Source organism: Dasypus novemcinctus, chromosome 28 (genome assembly GCF_030445035.2).
Source record: "Dasypus novemcinctus isolate mDasNov1 chromosome 28, mDasNov1.1.hap2, whole genome shotgun sequence".
NCBI lineage: Eukaryota > Metazoa > Chordata > Mammalia > Cingulata > Dasypodidae > Dasypus > Dasypus novemcinctus.
The window spans coordinates 1,487,612-1,505,716 of NC_080700.1; the positions used below are offsets into that span (position 1 = coordinate 1,487,612).

General features: G+C 43.2%; 1 long non-coding RNA gene across 2 annotated transcripts in view; it reads right to left on the minus strand.

Annotated features, from left to right (window-relative positions):
• Nucleotides 1–310: 310 nt before the first annotated feature.
• Nucleotides 311–18,105, minus strand: part of LOC131276454 (uncharacterized) — a 51,423-nt gene continuing 33,628 nt past the window's right edge. Inside the window, exons 6-9 of one of the 2 annotated variants that reach the window (XR_011647690.1) lie at nucleotides 11,381–11,505; nucleotides 9,809–11,124; nucleotides 4,102–4,298; nucleotides 785–2,937 (exon numbers count right to left, since the gene is read on the minus strand). This is a non-coding gene — a long non-coding RNA (uncharacterized lncRNA). Of the gene's footprint in view, nucleotides 2,938–4,101; nucleotides 4,299–9,808; nucleotides 11,125–11,380; nucleotides 11,506–18,105 lie in introns of both variants that reach the window. The other variant, XR_011647691.1, reaches the window with a different exon arrangement.

Consider the following 18,105-nt stretch of genomic DNA (forward strand, 5'->3'; position numbering starts at 1 on the left):
AATACTATTGTTTTAACAGGGGAAAAACCAAATCTCAAATTTGCATGTATATGCTGTTTATAAAAATCTTATTGGAAAATCCATTATGTCTTATCCAGCAATAACCATGAAAAACAAAATTATTTTTCTGTAAACCATTTGCAACTTTCCTTTCAGTTTTTATCCTGCATTTTTCTCTTTTTAAAATTTTGCAATAGCCAATGATTTTGCTTTAAGAAAGAACTATTCTATTTTCTCTACAAAACCATATCCTGCATACCATGTGTATTAGTCAACCAAAGGGGTGCTGATGCAAAATGTCAGAAATTGGTTGGCTTTTATAAAAGGTATTTATTTGGGGTAGGAGCTGCATATACCAGGCCATAAGCATAAGTTACTTGCCTCACCAAAGTCTATTTGGAGCAAGATGGCTGCTGATGGCTGCGAGGGTTCAGGCTTCCTGGGTACCTCCCTTTCAGGGTCTTGCTTCTCTCTGGGTTCAAGGTTCCTTTCTTCCAAGGGCTTGCTTCTTCCTGGGCTCAGCATTCCTCTCTTCCCTATGCTGGCTTCTCTTTCTTCTGTGAGTTTACTTCACAGGGCACCAGCTTAAGGCTTCAGCATCAAACTCTAACGTAAAAACCCTCATATCAAAACTCCAACTCTGTCCTTTGCCATGCCTTTTATCTGTGAATCCCCACCCACCAAGGGATGGAGACCCAATGCCCTAATGATGTGGTCCAATCAAAGCCCTAATCATCACTCAATCATGCCCAGGTACAGATCAGATTACAAGCCTAATCCAATATTTCTTTTTTGAATTCATCAATTAAATCAAACTCCTGCACCATGAAAGCTCGATTTAACATAAGCCTAAGGTTTTAAGGTATCAACAGATCTTAGGCTCTATCTTAAAGTTGGCAATTTATACAAAACGCAAGTACTGTTGAAATCAAATTTTGATTCTCTTTCGTTAGGTTAAAACTTATTTTTTTCTACCATGAGCACACTATAAGGAATCTTGTAAAGATGCTATTTTTGAATCACTAAGCCTTTTAGAACTTCTGAATATCAATCAAATGATGCACTCCCTAATTTGTTGAAGACCAGGAGTTTCTTTTTCAAGTGCACACCTCAAATGGTTGTCCTTGGTTAATTCAAACATTCCCCAAGAAACCATAGCAAATTCAAGTGACCCTTGGTGAGATTCACCCATGTATTCAGAAACAAATATGAACTGGTACCACAGTGAGAAAATAGATATTAGAGAATTTTTCAGGAGAGAAGAAAAGAGATTTAGATTATGAAGTCCCCATGATCAAATAAAGGTTCCAAAAATGAAAATTGTATAGAGGCCCGTATTAGTCAGATTCTCTAGGGAAACAAAACCAACAGAGGATATCTGTAAATAGTTTGAGGTTTTATAAAATTGCTTCATGCAAACATGGCAATGCATAAGTCCAAATTCTTCAGGGCAGGCAGCAAACCAGGGATTCAGTTTTTCGTGGTTTGAATTAAACAATATATAGTCTTGATGAATTGAACTTTTTTTTTATATTGAAATGTTGCTCTTTATCCCTTGTAATTTTCTTTGCTCCAAAATATGATTTTTCTAATGTTAACACAGTCATTTCAAATTTCTGCTTTTAGATCTTTACATGATAATCTGTGTTTATAAAGTGGGTTTCTTATGGAAATAATTGGTTCTGCTCTTGAAAATAAAATCAACCCCTTCCTTTTACCTGAATTTTACCACAAACCAATATTGCTCTAACAAAGTCCATAATAATTGTGCTGTCCCATTATACTTTGAAGGGACCACCTGCAATTTCCCCTTTCAGAGTCCTGGATGAAGTTCTACCCTCCCCCACTTCAAGCCCACCTGCCCTCTGCCCCTCCCCCCTGTAGAATGTCTGAGTGCTCCATTCTAGTCCTGTTGAGATTCAAACTTCTCTACCCTTTCGGTGGATTCCTGAGAATCTGTTGGCAGCGGTTCACTCTAAGGGCATAGAATTGAATCTCTGTTAGAGGTTGTCAGATAGCAGTGGTCAGTGTCCAAGTGTACCGAGGTGACTTCAAAAGGTAAGCACTTAGGATAAGGTGGTGTGTTATCAGGGCCCCTGATATCCTTCAAATCCATAGAGATTCAAATTTGGCCCATCTTCTTGGAACAAGATTTGAGATGAATCTTGAGGAAGGAGAAATCACTGGACTCCACCAAGAACCTCTCACCTCAAAATTGGTGGGGTAGGTTGGAAAGCCAAGACTTAGAGTTGAGGAAGGGGTCTCCTTAGATATGTGAGAGGGCTACAATAGGTATGAGAAAGTTTGGATGCAGAAAGAGTTTCTCTCTAGAAAAAAGCCACATAACAAGTGTATTAAATGATAGCTGGTTTATGTTGTGTGGTAGTGTAGAGAGGCTTGTCTCCACCCTTTGTCATTACTTCAGGCACCTGGGAACTTATGATTTTACTGGAAGAATATGACCTGGAGTAAATGAGATCCTATGGGGACAGTTAGAATCAATGGTCTAACGTAAAAAAACTTTTGGTAGAGTTTATCATGGCAAAGTCAGCAGAGAAATATCCTGTCTGTGAGGCAGCCTGGAAGTTACTCTAACTGTCCCAGCCCAGAGCCTCTAAGCTCCTACCAGCCCAGAGGCCTTTTGCTTTCACTCCTGGTGAATGTTTTCTTTCATTCAGTGTTTCCAGGGCACTTGTGGTAACTTCAGCTAGTTTTAGAGATTGGGTTTACCTGGATTTTATGACTTTTTCTTTAACTGTGTAAACTCAGGTGTTCAACCAATTCATTTTATCTAATTCCTCATGGTGAATCCTCAGTTCTTCATTTTAAAGTTGAGGTGAAGATGTTGCTCATAGTCCATGAATACTTCATGGTCATGGAATAGATAGTGGCTGCTATTTGTTTTCAGTAAAACCCTCAATGATGGGTGGTTTCTTTCTGAAGAGGGGAAGGAGAAGAGATACAATTAGGTATATGTTACTCTATCACTAATAGTACTAGAAGTAATAGTAGTATTGGTAACAGTCTGAAGAGACGACACAGAACATAATCTTAAGAATTTCCCACCTTTTTAACTCCCTTGTGCTGCCTAGAACTTACCCAAAAGAACATCCCTTACCTGCTTGTAAGCATGCTGAGGGGTATTTTTTCCAAAGAATTCCTTGACACCAGCTCTTTGGTCAAGAGGCTGACTGAATGCCTTCACCAAATATTGAGTCTGGCTGAATTTCTGGTAGCGATTCCCTCAGAGAGGGGCTGTCCTGATAGCACGTGCTTCTTTCTCCTTAGCACTCAGAGTTCTGGGAGCCTCACTGAATGGTAGCATGTTCTCTTATGGGAAAATCCTGATCTGGAGTTCTAGAACCTAAAATCACTAGAGGGACAAGAGCTATTCTGAATTTCCTCCACCTATGTCCCTGCTCACGTTTTAAAATTCATAGCTCTGATTCTCTTGATGTATGCATGGCCATTCCAACAGAACAGCATGCCTGTTCCAGCAACACAAAGGAGAAACACGTCTCTCAGTGAGAAGGTGATTTATTGCAAATGCACAAGCAAGGAACTGGGAGAATCTTCCCATAACCAGTTCAAAGTGAGAATGGGAACTTGAATTTGTATAGGGAAAAAACCAGGGAAGAGATGAAAAGAAAAGCAAGTCAAAAACAAGAAACAGGGAAACGGACTTTGGCCCAGTGGTTAGGGCATCCGTCTACCACATGGGAGGTCCGCAGTTCAAACCCCGGGCCTCCTTGACCCGTGTGGAGCTGGCCCATGCGCAGTGCTGATGCACGCAAGGAGTGCTGTCCCACACAGGGGTGTCCCCCGCGAAGGGGAGCTCCACGCGCAAGGAGTGCACCCGTAAGGAGAGCCGCCCAGTGTGAAAGAAAGTGCAGCCTGCTGAGGAATGGCGCCACCCACACTTCCCGTGCCACTGACGACAACAGAAGTGGACAAAGAAACAAGACGCAGCAAAAAGACACAGAAAACAGACAACCAGGGGAGGGGAGGGGAATTAAATAAATAAATAAATAAATCTTTAAAAAAAAAAACAAGAAACAAGTGATGACTTTAGATCTTCCAGGGGTCTTGTGAGGAGGGTACCTGCAATTTTCCAGTCCTGTGTCGTCTCAAGCATGTTAAACTCATAATCACTCAGTTTTAGTGATTTATCAGTGACAGTTTAGATTCAGATATTGGTGCTTTTGATGCTATTCTCTGGTTTTGCCTTCAGTTGATATTTCATTCTTCTTGTTCCTGTAACCAGAACTGGGAAGGTCTGGTTGATGTCCTCTTGGGAGCTAAGAAGAAAGAGTAAATATTAAGATTGGCTTAAGAGAAAACTATCTTAGTTATGCCTGGGTAGATCCAGAGCTGTGTAGGTGAAGAAATTTTTAATAAGCACTTTTTCCAGCTCTCAATTTCCTAATGAGTAAAGGACAGCTCCTGAGAGCCTCAAAAGTGTTGCCTTTGTGACCTCTAAATTCACCCATTTCCTTATCTCTACAGCATCTCCACTGCTGGGACCAGACAAGACCATGAACTCTGGAGTCTCCCTGTATCCTGGCACTGCCCTGCCAATCCCTTCACCCATTCCTGGCCCACCACCCCCACCTCCCTGGGGGCAGCACCTACCCCCATCTTTCCTTCCTGGCAGCTCTCTGCTGCTGCCTGCTTTCCCCAGACCACAGCTCGTGACAGGAAAGGGGGGCCTTGTCCCCACTGGGACTGGAGGTGAGAAGATCATTGTTCAAATCAGAAAACTAGAGGGACCAGCAGAGCCCCCTCCTACTCAGCCCTTTGTCCTTCCTCAGATGCCCCACATTTCAAGTGACTCAAGGATCCTCTGTGGGGGTGCTCAGCATGCCCCTCCTGGGATCTTGAGGGCCTCTGCTCTGGAGCCCTTGATCCCAGCCTCAGCTGTGAGGTGCACCCAGTCTGCTGAGGGAGGCTGGATCCCAGGCCTTCCTCCTCAAGCTCCATCACGAGTTGCCCAGTTGGCCCCCAGTATTCCTCCAGGGATGCTTTCTTCAGGCCACAGGGGGCCTCCATGGACAGAGGTCCTCCCTCCACCCAGTCCAAGGATGACTCCTGTAAGCCAAAGAGTGTTTACCAGAACTTCTGGTGTTGGCAGTGCTTCAAGTCCCTGGCCCGGAGGAACATTCGCCTAAGCCCTGATGCTGAAGCTCTTTCCTGCTTTCTCCTGTGAGTGGCTTCCTCTTGGAGACACATTTGACTGTTTTTCACCATTCAGATACAGAGGACTAGGGGATGGATACCCCAGGTTAATGCCTCCAGAATTTCTTGACAGTAGGTCGTGAGAACAGAAGATCTATTTCTGGCTTATTACTGAGTTTCAGGTGTCTTATCTCAATTGATACCTCCCTCTATTGGGGGTCCAGCCATTCTCTACTTTGGTATCATTATCCTAGTAACCATTTATATAAAAACTAACAATCCGAGATCTGTCCTGTGATCGAATGAGGAGCCATGATTTGAATTGAGGTGTGACTACAAACACTACACTGTTCCCCTTGCACTCTACCTTCCAGCACAAGATTTGAGCATGTGTTGTCCCGAGAAAGCAAAATCCACAGAGATCAGGCAAATAACTCTAGCTTTGCCCCCATACACATTGTTCTGGAGAATTCCAGTTAGAACTGGGAGGTGGTAAAAACTGTAGAGTTGTGAAGTACTTGGCTCCAACTCGATTTGTAATCCTGGAGGTTACCTCACTTGGTAACCTTACCTGTAAGGGTTAATTCCATTTATTTCAGAGTATTGCTGAGATGCTTACATGAGCTAATAGACAAAGTACTTCATAGACACAATTTCTCATGCTTTCCTACATTACATGATAACTAGTCTTTTTCCTTTTTATTGTAATTCTTTTTAAAATTTTTATATTATCATTTTAAGATTTTGACAGGACAAGAAGAGCAAAAGAGCTCACAAAAGGCAAAATTATCCTAATTAAAGAGTGTGAATGAATGATTAGCAATGTGACCCAAGACCATGGGCTGTTGTGACTGTGAGGCAGAAACCGTGATGATAATATTTTCCTCTTTTCACACCCTGAACTGCCATCTATCTCTGCTCTGCACTGCGCCCAGTAAAATTATGTGTCAACCGCAATAGAGCCTATATCAAATAACAAGACACTTAATTTTTATTTACACAATGCTTTTCAATTTTTGACCTCCCAAAAATATCTCCTGCCCCAGGGAAGAATTCAAGGAAGTCCCCCAAATTTCCAGCTTAAGAGTCTTAATGATTCTCCCACATTCTTGAACACTCTTGGAGCAAACTCTCCAATGCAGTCAGCAGCATGATCTTTTGTATCTTGAGGCAGCCCATGGCTGTCCATGGGCATGGGCTTTAACAACCCTTGGCTTTGCATATTAACTCCTCTTCATATTCTGATGCTCTGTTTTCCAAAGCACTAATCACCTAATAGTCGCCTGGGAAGTTGTTTACTTAGCTTTGGACCCCTGGGAATAGGCCCAGAATCTCCTTGTAAAGTGCTCTCCCAGTTCATTCACTACACAGTGCCACTGAAGATACAAAGGGAAGTCAGAGATTCCAAAACAATCATTTCATTGAGCTGGACTTTCAGAAATGAATCCTTGTATTGATATTCACTATTCAGTCAGGGATCGTACAAGGCAGATGCACTTAAAATCACAGGGTCCACATAGAAAGGAGATCATGAAGGGGCAGATGGTGGATAGATGGGATGGGGTTCAGGTGATGTTGGCTGGAGTAATATCAGGAAGGGGTAGAAGAAGGTGCATGTAGAATATTACTGACACGGGGAATTTTAGACCAGTGCTTCGATCACTGGCCCGTCAGAAGCCTACCATGACCCTGGACGAGGGACTGCAGAGGGCCGTGCAGGAGTGGCGGCACACAAGCAACTTTGATCAGATGATCTACTATGAGATGGCAGCAAAGTGAGTCCAAGGATCCTTGTTAATTTGCGAGTTTTTGTGCCTGCATGTGATTGGGGAGGATGAAGCCAGGCAGGAGTCTTGCTTTGTTGCTGGTCAATAGAAGGGATACTTAGAGAGAGGGTGTCAACTAGGTCACTATTCCCTGGATATTGAAGGACCAACTCCTCTGTGCAGTCACTTTCACCTTTAGTAGTGGACAGTTTTTCACCTTTCTTTCATAGGATGCTCAACCCTTCTCTGACACTGGGTCTGCAGATGTCATGAAATTGAAGGTCTTGGGATGGGGTTCAGGGTAATTCCTACAGATCCTGATGGCATTAAGCCTCTAGGTTGTAGGTACTTTGCAGGGGTGACATGCTTTACAGGGCATGTTTCTGCTGGTCTGGGTGTCTGGGCAGCTGGAGCCTATTGGCATAGAACTTTGGGCCCACCTCTCCTCATGAGATAATGTCCAAATGGCTCCCTGTCATTCCAGATGAGTTAGAGTTGGATGAGGTTGGTTAGGGGAAGCCAGGATCTCAGGTATCCTGTGAACAATTTGTTCAACTGCATGTTAAACTCTTGATGAAAACACAAAGCATGAAAAAATAAAATAAAATAAAAAGGACAGCATTGGAAATTGAATCCCCTCCATAATGTTTCCTTCTACTTTCTTTCCAAGCATTTCTTCACCCCATGTCTTCATTCAGTTTACCGCTCCAAGGCTCTAGGATTCTTAGACCTGGGCACTGATCCCTCCTTTATTTATAATATTAACATCCCAGATCCCAGCATGCGATTACTGTCAGCTCATTGGCATAGTTTTTGCTATGATATCCTTGACTTGGGGATGATGGCCACCTTTGTGATCCTGTCATGTACCACACTGACAAATTTAACTCAAGAACCTATATCAAGATTGTTGAAGCCCACTCAATCCTAGTTAAAAGAGTGTATAGTCAAGCAATTACAACTTGTAGACCCAATTTTGAAAATCTGCCAAGTATCAAATTGATTAATTTTTTTAATATTCCCCTTAAGTGATGATGAGTTTTGCTGTAGGTGAATGGATGATGTGGGGACCTCATGAAGTACCCCCAAACTGTGGTTGTACTGCAAGCAGTAAAATCCCTCTTGGAAAAGCACTTATCCAAGACCCTGATATCCCTCCCAAGACACTTAGTTTCCCCTATTGTTGCTGATCTCTTTTTGTAGGCATCAGAGTGGGCCAGGCCATCTTGTCAACACTGCCTGTGCCTTCCTCCCATGCTAGGTTCAAGGAGTTTGAAATTGAAGAAGAGAGGCAGATTCAGATGTTGGAGGAGAGGAATGGTTTCCAGTGCCCTCCACCTCCAGCCCCTCCAAATCTTCATCCACAGGTGCCCCCAGGCACTATGGAAGGCCAGAAGCCAGGTATGGCTCATCACATTCCAACAGAAGACTAGGTGCAAAGGGGACTGAGAGAAGGCAATAGGACTCATGAGCTACATTCCTTTCAAGATTTGCCTTCTGTATTTCCAAAGGAGAAACCCATCGAGAACCTAGTTTCTCAGTTACCCGTTGTCATGAGCTAGGTCAATTTTGTCAGCTGTCATAACTGCACTCCCATCTTCACTGTCAAAAGGGACACATTTATATAATATTCCTGATGATGAGGGGATGGATGAAGGGATAGCTTTGAATATCACAAGTTCCTCTTTTTCTTGAAGAGACACTTTCTCTAAGACCATTCATATTTTAAATTTTATCCTATAAATGTTCATGTAGTTTCAGCTTAGCCTGAACCAAGTGGAAGCATTTACTATCCCTCAAATATTACTCTAACTGATATATGGTTGGAAAGTAAAAGCTAGAGATTCATTCCACTTTTACTTCTTGACCTCTATCCCTAAATTTAGTGTCCAATCCTAAAAAGTCAGGGCCCAAAGCCAAGGTTTCCAGCCAGAGGGAACGCAGACAGCAGTGGGCTCTGAAGACAAAGGCCCCCAAGGAGATCCCACCCAAAGCCATAAAAGAGTACATTGACCTCATGGATGGGCTGGTAGGGCCTTTGCACTCAGCCTCTGAGGGGGAAGATGGAGAATGGGAAGAGGAAGAACATGGACAGCAGGAATGTGATGGAATCTGGAATCTATGCAGACCCGGATCTCCTCAACTACATCCACCAGCTGTGTGCAGAGGAAGACTTCAACACCAAGGTGGGTGGATTTTAAGTGAGGCGTCTAGCAGTCCTTACTTTTATCACTGTCAGCATGTTCGGATTTGTGCTTCTTTCCCAGTCTGTTGAAACTTGGGTCTATTCCTTATCTCCTGAGCAGTGTGCAGTGGGTACATGTATGTGTTTTTGAGTCTTTGTGTGTGTGTTCAGGTGTGATTGTCTCTATGTGTACCTGGTGGAGGTCATGATTCCAAACATCCACAGATTGCAGATTGAGGTGCAGTATCAATGCTTTCCCTCCTGCTTCCAAAACTGACAGGTGGTGCTTTCTCAAGTGTGCTCAGTCCCCTTTTATTACTGTTCCCAGGTGGAGGCTGTCATTCACCCTTGATTCCTAGCAGAGTTCCTTTCCCCAGGAGCACATGTAGACTTCTTGTCCTTAACAGAGGAGCTGCAGCAAGAGGAAGGACTCACGCCCACCCAGGTAAACTGAGGGTGGGAGGGCCTCACAACATCTAATCACATGACTTTTTCTAAGCTACTTTGTCTTGGGGGGCATGGCTTCTGGAGAAAAATAGCGGAAGGTGTGCAGGCAAATGGACAACCAGTAGGGAGGAAATTATGGAGAGGTACAGGCTGGGTGTGGTTAGGACTGAAAGTTTGGGAACAATGCATAGGAAGATGGGCAGAATAAGCTATAATATATGTATATAAAACCTACCTGCCTTCTGCTTGAGTGCAGTCATCTTCACTACACACTCAGCCACCTCATGTGAGAAACATCTGCAGTCATTAATTGTCTATTTCCTTGACAACAGCTGGTTGAGAAGCATTTGACAACAGCTGGTTGAGAAGCATCTGCTGTCCTTGAAAGATGTAGAGGGTATGGAAGCACCTCCAAATTATGATATACCTGAATTGGACACAGTTCCTTCCACATGAAAGTCCAGCAATGGTGCAGACAGTAAAGCTGATCATGGCCAACTTCTGGGGATTCAAGTCAGTACGGATTCCCTACATTGGGATGGCAGAGCAGACAACAGCCTGGACCTCCCTAAAGACATTGCTGTCTCTCCAAGGAGTCAAGATGATCCACAAATCATAAAGAAACAAATGTCTTATCATCACCAACACCAAAGACACTCTTCCCTTAGATTCAGAAGCAGAGGTGAGGTGGCTCTGCAAGAAATCTTTCCTATAAGTACCAAATCCAAGCCCACAGATGGGTCCAATGAAGAGGAGGATGAGGTGCTCCCCAGCCTTGCATTCCTCTTGAAACCGCCATATCAACTGCTGCCATTGGGACTTGTCAAGAGTCCCCTCACTCACTCAGGCCATCACACCTCTGGAATCAAGAGAGCACGTGGAGAATCCCTGTCTATATGGTCTCTGAAAAGAGGTCACAATCAAACTCCTCATCCTGAGGCCAAGTCTCCAGACACAGCTTTAGTTGAAGGTCCATCTTCTGTTGGAAGAAAATCCCACCTCATAGCTGCACTTTGGGGCTTCTCAGAGGCAAATGTTGGTGCTGGGTGCCAGTCAATCCTCTCACTCACAAAAAAGGTGTGACCAACTTTTGGATCCTAGAAAGAAGAAGCCCTGATGTGGAGAGTAGGGAGCAGGGGGCCAAACTCTCCACATAACAGACCTTCCATTGTGGACTCCCACAGTAGATTTCCTCTTGCTTTAACCAAATGACTCTACATGCTGCTTCCTGGTCCTACTGTTATTCCTTGGCATTTCTAGAGACTGTGGGGAGGACAGTGAGGGCCTTCAAAGACTTTCCATATGACTATGATACCCTTGGTAGGGGAGGAGGAGTGAGAATTTTGGGAGTTTTATAGAAATTTTATATAAAGTTAGTTTTTATTTAAAATGCTCTCAGTTCTGCATTATTGTATATGTCCAACATTGCTGTTTCAGGGATGGTGGGATGTTGAAGGTGGAGGAATACGGATGGCTGCAGTCTCGATGGATCCACAGGTGACTGACCTAGTTCTGCCCTCCTGCTTCAGTCTATATTCTTTGAGCCTGCTCCTGGGAAAAGGGAAATTTCATGGTTTTCCTGTTTAGTGACAAGTCCCCATTGGCCTTTCCTTATGCCTTCTCACAAGCCCTGGCTCCATTGTAGGTGGTCATCAGTGGACGGCCATCAGCATATTATCTGTATCTCCTAATACTTTCCTCATGGAAAGTTGCTCTTCTACCTTTTCAGTTTCTGGAATATCAGCTAATTTTTTATAATTGATATGTGAGTCAACACCTTCCCCAAGCGTTCTTGTGCTTTCCTTACCTAAAGGATGTAGACATTGGCACTTCCATGGTCCTCAGCACATGCAGGCCATGTGTTGTGTGGTTGGTTTGAGTAGACATCCCCAAGTCTTCTTCCCAGGGGCATGAATCTGTGTATATCCATCTCTATGGAGGAGAGAGCACATTAAGATTCAGGATTACTGAATGTATTATTTGAGTTGGCCTATTTCTTAATGCTAATAAGGACAGAAAAAGAATGTGGGGTAAAAGAAGATTCACAAGTCCCTCAAAATGTATTTGTATGCAATATGATATAGGGACAGAGGATATGAAGTCGCTTTGTGTATTTTGGTGCAAGAATGAGTCTTGTCCAAGTAGCTGGGGAGAGATTCATTTTGTGGCCAAGAGGACTGACATCAGGAACCTTTGGGCTCTTCCAAGGATCACTCCACAAGCACTGCTCCCTCTCCTCCCCAAATAATGACTGAAATTTTTATATGGAACACAGAAAATTACAGTCATGTCTAAAATTGTTTCATTCCAATGAAAGTCAAACCAACTTCATTGTAAAAAAACAAACAGAAAAATAAATGGTTTGATTTGTTTAGCATGCCTTGGGCTGCCCTGCATGTCCAGGGTATATTCAAGCTGGGAGGAAGGTGGAGAAGGGCTGAGGCACTCAATCACCTCCCTACCTGGGCTCTTGTCCAAGCCCATGGTTAGAGCAGTTAGACAGCCTGGGGATGTGGGATTTAGTGGCTAGGATTTGATTCTGGGGTGTGTGGAGAGTTTAGTTGAGCACTGGGTGGACATGTTCTGGACCTGAATTAAGTAGTAAGTGTCCTATGAGGATACAATCAGGAAAAAAAAAACCTGAGATCAAGGAGATATGGTGCACACCTCTCTGTACTGAAAGTTTTTTTGTCACCCTCCAATCTCTAATTAACCTCTCAAATTGAGGTGTCCATGGTTCAGTCTCTTGACTCATCCTGTCAGCCCTGACAGACTCTGAGATTCCCTGACACACACCCTTGTTCTTGGCCAGTGCTGCCTTCTCTAAGTTCTAGTTCTGACTCCTTCCCCATTGACTTTGTGGTTTCAGGCAATCCACGACTCCCAGAGTGTGTCCTCTGGGACAGCTCAGCACACACAGCTGGGGTTACATTGCAGGGTGGTGTCCCATCACATAGGCAAAATGGTGATAAGGCTGCCCTTTTGCCAAGGGTTCCTGGCACCCATGCTTGCTGCTGGCAAAGAGCTTGGATAGAAACAGTCACATATCAGGACCCTCTCCTCTTGTCATCTTCACATATTACCCACAACTCTGCCTACAATTTCTCCTTCACCTCTACTTCTTTTTCCAAAGAGAGCAGCATCCAGGGGCTGTCTGCCCTCTACTGTCCCTTCTGTAATAGAATTTTATACTTGGCCATGCTTTCCCCAGCTGATGCCCTCTCTCTGTTCCAAGCTGGACCTCACCAAAGTGACGTGGGACTCATAGGCTGTATGTCACAGAGGCAGTATGGTAAGGGCTGGGCACCAAGCAACAAACGTTTAAAAGATTCCTAAGCACCATGTCATGCAGGCTCCACTTGGGTAGAGCATCCTCATCATGTGTTCCCATACTGCTTCTTCCTGGTGTTTACATCAGTGACCACATCGGTCATTAATTGATAATATATTGAGGGAACAAAAGAGCCCTTGCTCCACCATTCACTGCTGTATGACTTGGGAAAGTCACCAAGTCCTTTCCACTCCAAGTTCTTTATTGGAAAATGGATGTAACATAGTTCAGCTCAGGATGTTTGAACTAGTAAATGAATCCTGCTTGAAAGAAACTAGTTCAACTCTCCTGTGGTCTCTCTTCTCAGTCAGGGACAGAATTCATCATCACATTTAGTCCAGGGCTTTTTGGCTTTGCTCTCATGTTTTCACATACCTGGGTGTCATCTCCATCTCCCATCTTTATTTTGGTTGAACAGTTGACAGCAGGTGGGAAATTCTGGTGTTGGCCAAACACTGTTCTGTGCCCAATCCCTAAAATGTGTCCCTGAGCCTGCAGAGAGAGAACTGCCTGAAGAGCCATCCTGCCTGAACTTCCTCAATGACCACCATCTGACAACCATGTGCCAAAGCCCACCAGAAGAGTTGGCACATACTAGGCTTTCATTCCACTGAATTGTTACTTCTTCTCCTGGTTTCTATCTCTTCTTTGGGAACATACAGAAGGGCAGAGTTTGTGACTTGAAGTGTTGAATATTCTCCCAAAATGGCCAGCAATGGAGGAAGCCTTTGGAGGAGAAGTCCAATTTGCTGCCCTCATGTCTGCTTGACGTTTACAAATTCACACACACACATTCCACTGTCCACAGCCACCTCAGTGTACACTATCAATGTCCTACCCAGGGTTTATATTTCATAGTAAACAATGCTTGCAATTGTTTACTCCAGAGTTGTATGTAAATATAAAGGTATAGAACTCAATATTTTTTCACTCAGGATAAAGCCCTTAAGTTACATCCAAACCATTGCATACATCAATAGTGTACTCCTTTTTTTTTTTTTTTTTTAAGAATCCAATTACATATGTTGAAAGATAGGTACCAGCCATGGTTCCATTATGGTTTACATTTTAGGCTATAAACCCTTTATAAATTTTTGGTGATATCTAACATGGCCTGTATCCATCATTTCAGGATCATGCAGAACACTTCCCTTGTCCCCCAGTGATCCCCTCTCCCAATTACTCTATTCCTCACTCCCCCTGCCCTCAGGGTCCACACTGACACCCAAGCTTCACTTCTTGAAGGACAAGATTTGTAGATACTTGCAAGAATGCTGAGGGCTTGACACACTGGTCAGTCTTCCCCCACTGGGAGCCACCTATGCTCTTGAGAGACACCCTCCCCTCTGTGGGAGAATATCAGGTCTCCCCAGTATGCGGTCATAACACCTTCCCACTCATTGTATGGGTCTACACTCACTTATATAACATGACATGATGAGCACTTACACACTATGACATGATGAGCACTTACACACTCCCTAGAAGCCTGACCCAGGTGCACCCTGTGCCAGAAGATGCATCAAACACCTTAAACCAGTAACCCTTCCTTATTATATTTTCTAAAGAGGTTTCTCATGATTGCAGTTTCAACCACTACCTGACACTCTCTTCTGTTCTCCTGCTCTGCCCAACCCTCCCCCCAATTCCTTGGACGATCTGACCCATCCTCACCTCAAGCATCCAAAGCCAGACCCAGTAGTGTCCCTATGCCCCTGTTGTATCCCTTCATGCACAATTACTTACCTCTAATTTATCATAGGTTTCCCCCATGTGGGTGTCAACTCACAAACTTTCTCTCACCAACTATTTTCTGTAAGCCTGTCTTCCAGTCTCTAACTCTCTGAGACAGTTTGATTTGCTTAATTCATAACAGAGAGGTATTCTACTATATTCTACTACAGAATTATTGTGACTCTAGCAATGGAAATTATATCATTGATGTGGAGACAGTGGCCATGGGAGTTGCTGAAGGCAGGGAGAGGGAAAAAGAGGTGTGATACTGGGGCATTTTGGGGACTTGGAGCTGTCCTTGATGATTTTGCAGGGACAGATGCAGGAAATTATATATCCTGTCAAAACCCAATGAATGGACTGGGAGAGAGTGTAAACTACAACATAAACTATAATCCATGCTGTGTAGCAGTGCTCCAAAATGTACTCATCAACTGCAATGAGTGTACCACATTAATGAAAGATGTTGTCAGTGTGGGACGAGTGGGGGTTGTGGGGAATGAGGTATATGGGAACCTATTTTTTAATGTAACATTTTGTGTGATCTATGTATCTTCAAAAAACTTTAAAAAAAGAAACCATATTTGTTGAGCACATGCAGAATGATGAAGCAGGGAACGTTTAAACTTAAGATAAATGAGCAAGTTCAAATATTCTAAAGGCTGTCATACAAAAAAGTGTGAGTTTGGCTATTCAGTATTTTTTTAAAAGGCAGAATTTAAACTAAGGAATAAATATTAGCAAACAACAGGAGGCAGGATAGTTGTACAAGCATATCACTGATGTAATAGTTTCTTTTCCAATATCATGCACTTTGGACTTACTTTTCCTTTCTGCTGAAGGAAGGAGTAACTTAACACTTCTCCTAGACATCTGCATGCTGGCCCATGCAGAGTGCTTATGCCCTCAAGGAGTGCCTTGCCACACAGAGTTGTCCCCTGCATAGGGGAGCTCCATGCACAAGGAGTGTATCCCATTAGTAGAGCTGCCAAGTGCAAAAGAAAGTTCAGCCTGCCCAGGAATGGTGCCGCAGACATGGAGAGCTGATGCAGCAAGATGACACAACAATAACAACAACAAATAAGAAACACAGATTCCTGTGCCGCTGGCAACAACAAAAGGGGAGATAAAGAAGAACATGCAGCAAATGGACACAGAAAACAGAGAACAGACACCTGGGGTAGGGGGCAAGGGGAGAGAAATAAATAAAATAAATCTTAAAAATTTTTTTCTTTTACATCCAAGTCATCTATTGCCAATGGAGAATGCATTCACAGCATCAGAAAAAAGTCTAAAGCTAACAAACTGTTTGTGGTGGTTTGAGACTGCATGTACCCCAGAAAATCATGTTCTTAAAGCTGTCCATTCCTGTGAGTGTGAACTTACAGAGGGTGGGTCCTTTTGATTAGGTTACTTCAGTTAAGGTGTGACCCAGGCTGTTTCTTAATCCTCTTAATGGAGTCCTTTATAAATGGGGTGAATACACTGAGAGAAATAAAGAGAAAGACCAAGAAGCTAAGAAAGAAAGACATAAGCAAGAAGCTGAAGCAATGAAAACCAGAGAAAAAGGAAAGCCCAGCACATACCACCATTGCCTTGCTATGTGACAAAGGAAGCAAAGATCACTGGCAGCTGGTCTTTAGGGATATTCTCTCAGCTGATGGCACATTGATTTGGACATTTTTCTCAGTCTCAAATCTCTAAGCTTGTAAGATAATAAATTTTCATTGTAAGATCTAGTCCATTTCTGGTATGTTGCATTGTGGTAGCTTAGCAGACTAAAACACTGTTTCCTCAGCTATGTTTTAGTACTTCACATCAATAATTCTCAGGAGGTGGGAAGACATAGAGAGCTTATTCTCCAAAGAGGATGAGTCAAATACCCAGCAATTGTGCATTTCCTTCTGTGGGACGGTGTCCTCAATTTCTAAATGAATCACTACAACTATCAATCAGTGGTATAGATGGGACTGATGTGTGTTTTGGGGAAAGAGGAGGGAAAACACAGCTGACCACCAATGCTCTACATTAAACAGGAGAGCTATATTTTAAGTCAAAAGTAAATACAAACTAACCACATAACACCAATGTGGCCCATCCAAATGGTTAAACAATACAAAGTGAGAATTGTTTCAAAATATTCAGCATACTTTTTAAGGAATATATATATATATATAATATACTTCATGTTATATATGTACTTTATCACATACTTAGGAAGGAAGGCTAAAGTGTATAATGCACCCAGTAAATTGAAAATAAAAGTTTCATATTTTTTTGTTAGTAGTCAGGACTCTGAAGGTGGATATTGAAGTCAGAATGCCCCATCAGTTTTCAAGGAAAGCCATGGTGTTGGTCACTCTGATGACCTGCTGTGCATTGGGGATTGGTGGGCCTGGGGCAGCTCTGGTAAGAGAATAAACCTATTAAAGGAAGCATTCAAGGTCCCTGCCACTGGCTTTTTGAGTATAACTCTTTCGTGGTGGAGTCAACTTGCAATCAGTGTTACAATATCCCTTTCACAGCCTCTTCGCCATGAAGGCTGACAAAAGCCACAAAGCCACTGGCAATTACAAAAGGATAGGCAAAGTCATTGGCAATGACACAAGTGTCCTCTTTGCATCTCTTCATATCTCCATGATTAGCTGAACCATCTCAGAACACAGGTAGGTATTGATGGTCATAGGATCCCAGGAAAATACCTCCACAAGATTCTCTGTCCTACTGATCAAACTACCACAAGTTCAGAATGGGCAGATTTTAGAGTAGGTTGCATTCTACTAAAGAGCGCTTGCATTATGTATGTCATTATGGAGCAGATATAAAGCTACAAGCTGACTGCATAGGGGTGTAGCAATTCCTCCAGGAGCCTTGAGTCCCTGGTTCTTGTCCTGATCTACTGCATATTCAAGGGAGTGAAGTTCATCTCATCAACAGAGCTTGGACTTATGCAAACACTAGACACGAGAGGGTGGGAAGTCCTGGGGATATCTTAAAATTCTGCTTATCACAGGTTCCCATAGAATTCTTGTCCATATGGAGTGGACACTTCCTTCTCAAGGAAGGTATTGGGGACTGAATCATGTGCCCCACAAATGGCAACTTCAGGTCCAAACCCCTGGTCCCATGGGTGTGGACCCTTTTGTAATTAAGATATTTGAAGATGGTATGAATAAAGGTATGCCCAAATGGAATACAAAGTGAATGTGGGTGGGACTTATTCCAAAATAGATGAACTCCTTAAGAGCAAAGGAAAATGGACACAGAAGAAGTAGCCATGGTCAACAGCCAGAAGCTGCAAGTGAGTTGAACTCAGAAAACAAAAGGGAAGCTGATGTGCTTTGCATTGTCATGTGACAAATATGCCAATGACCAAGGGTCCCTGGCAGCCTGCCTCAGAAGGCAAAAGTCTTTAAGGGAGAGCATCACCTTGCTAACATCTCAATTTTTGACTTCTAGCCTGAGAT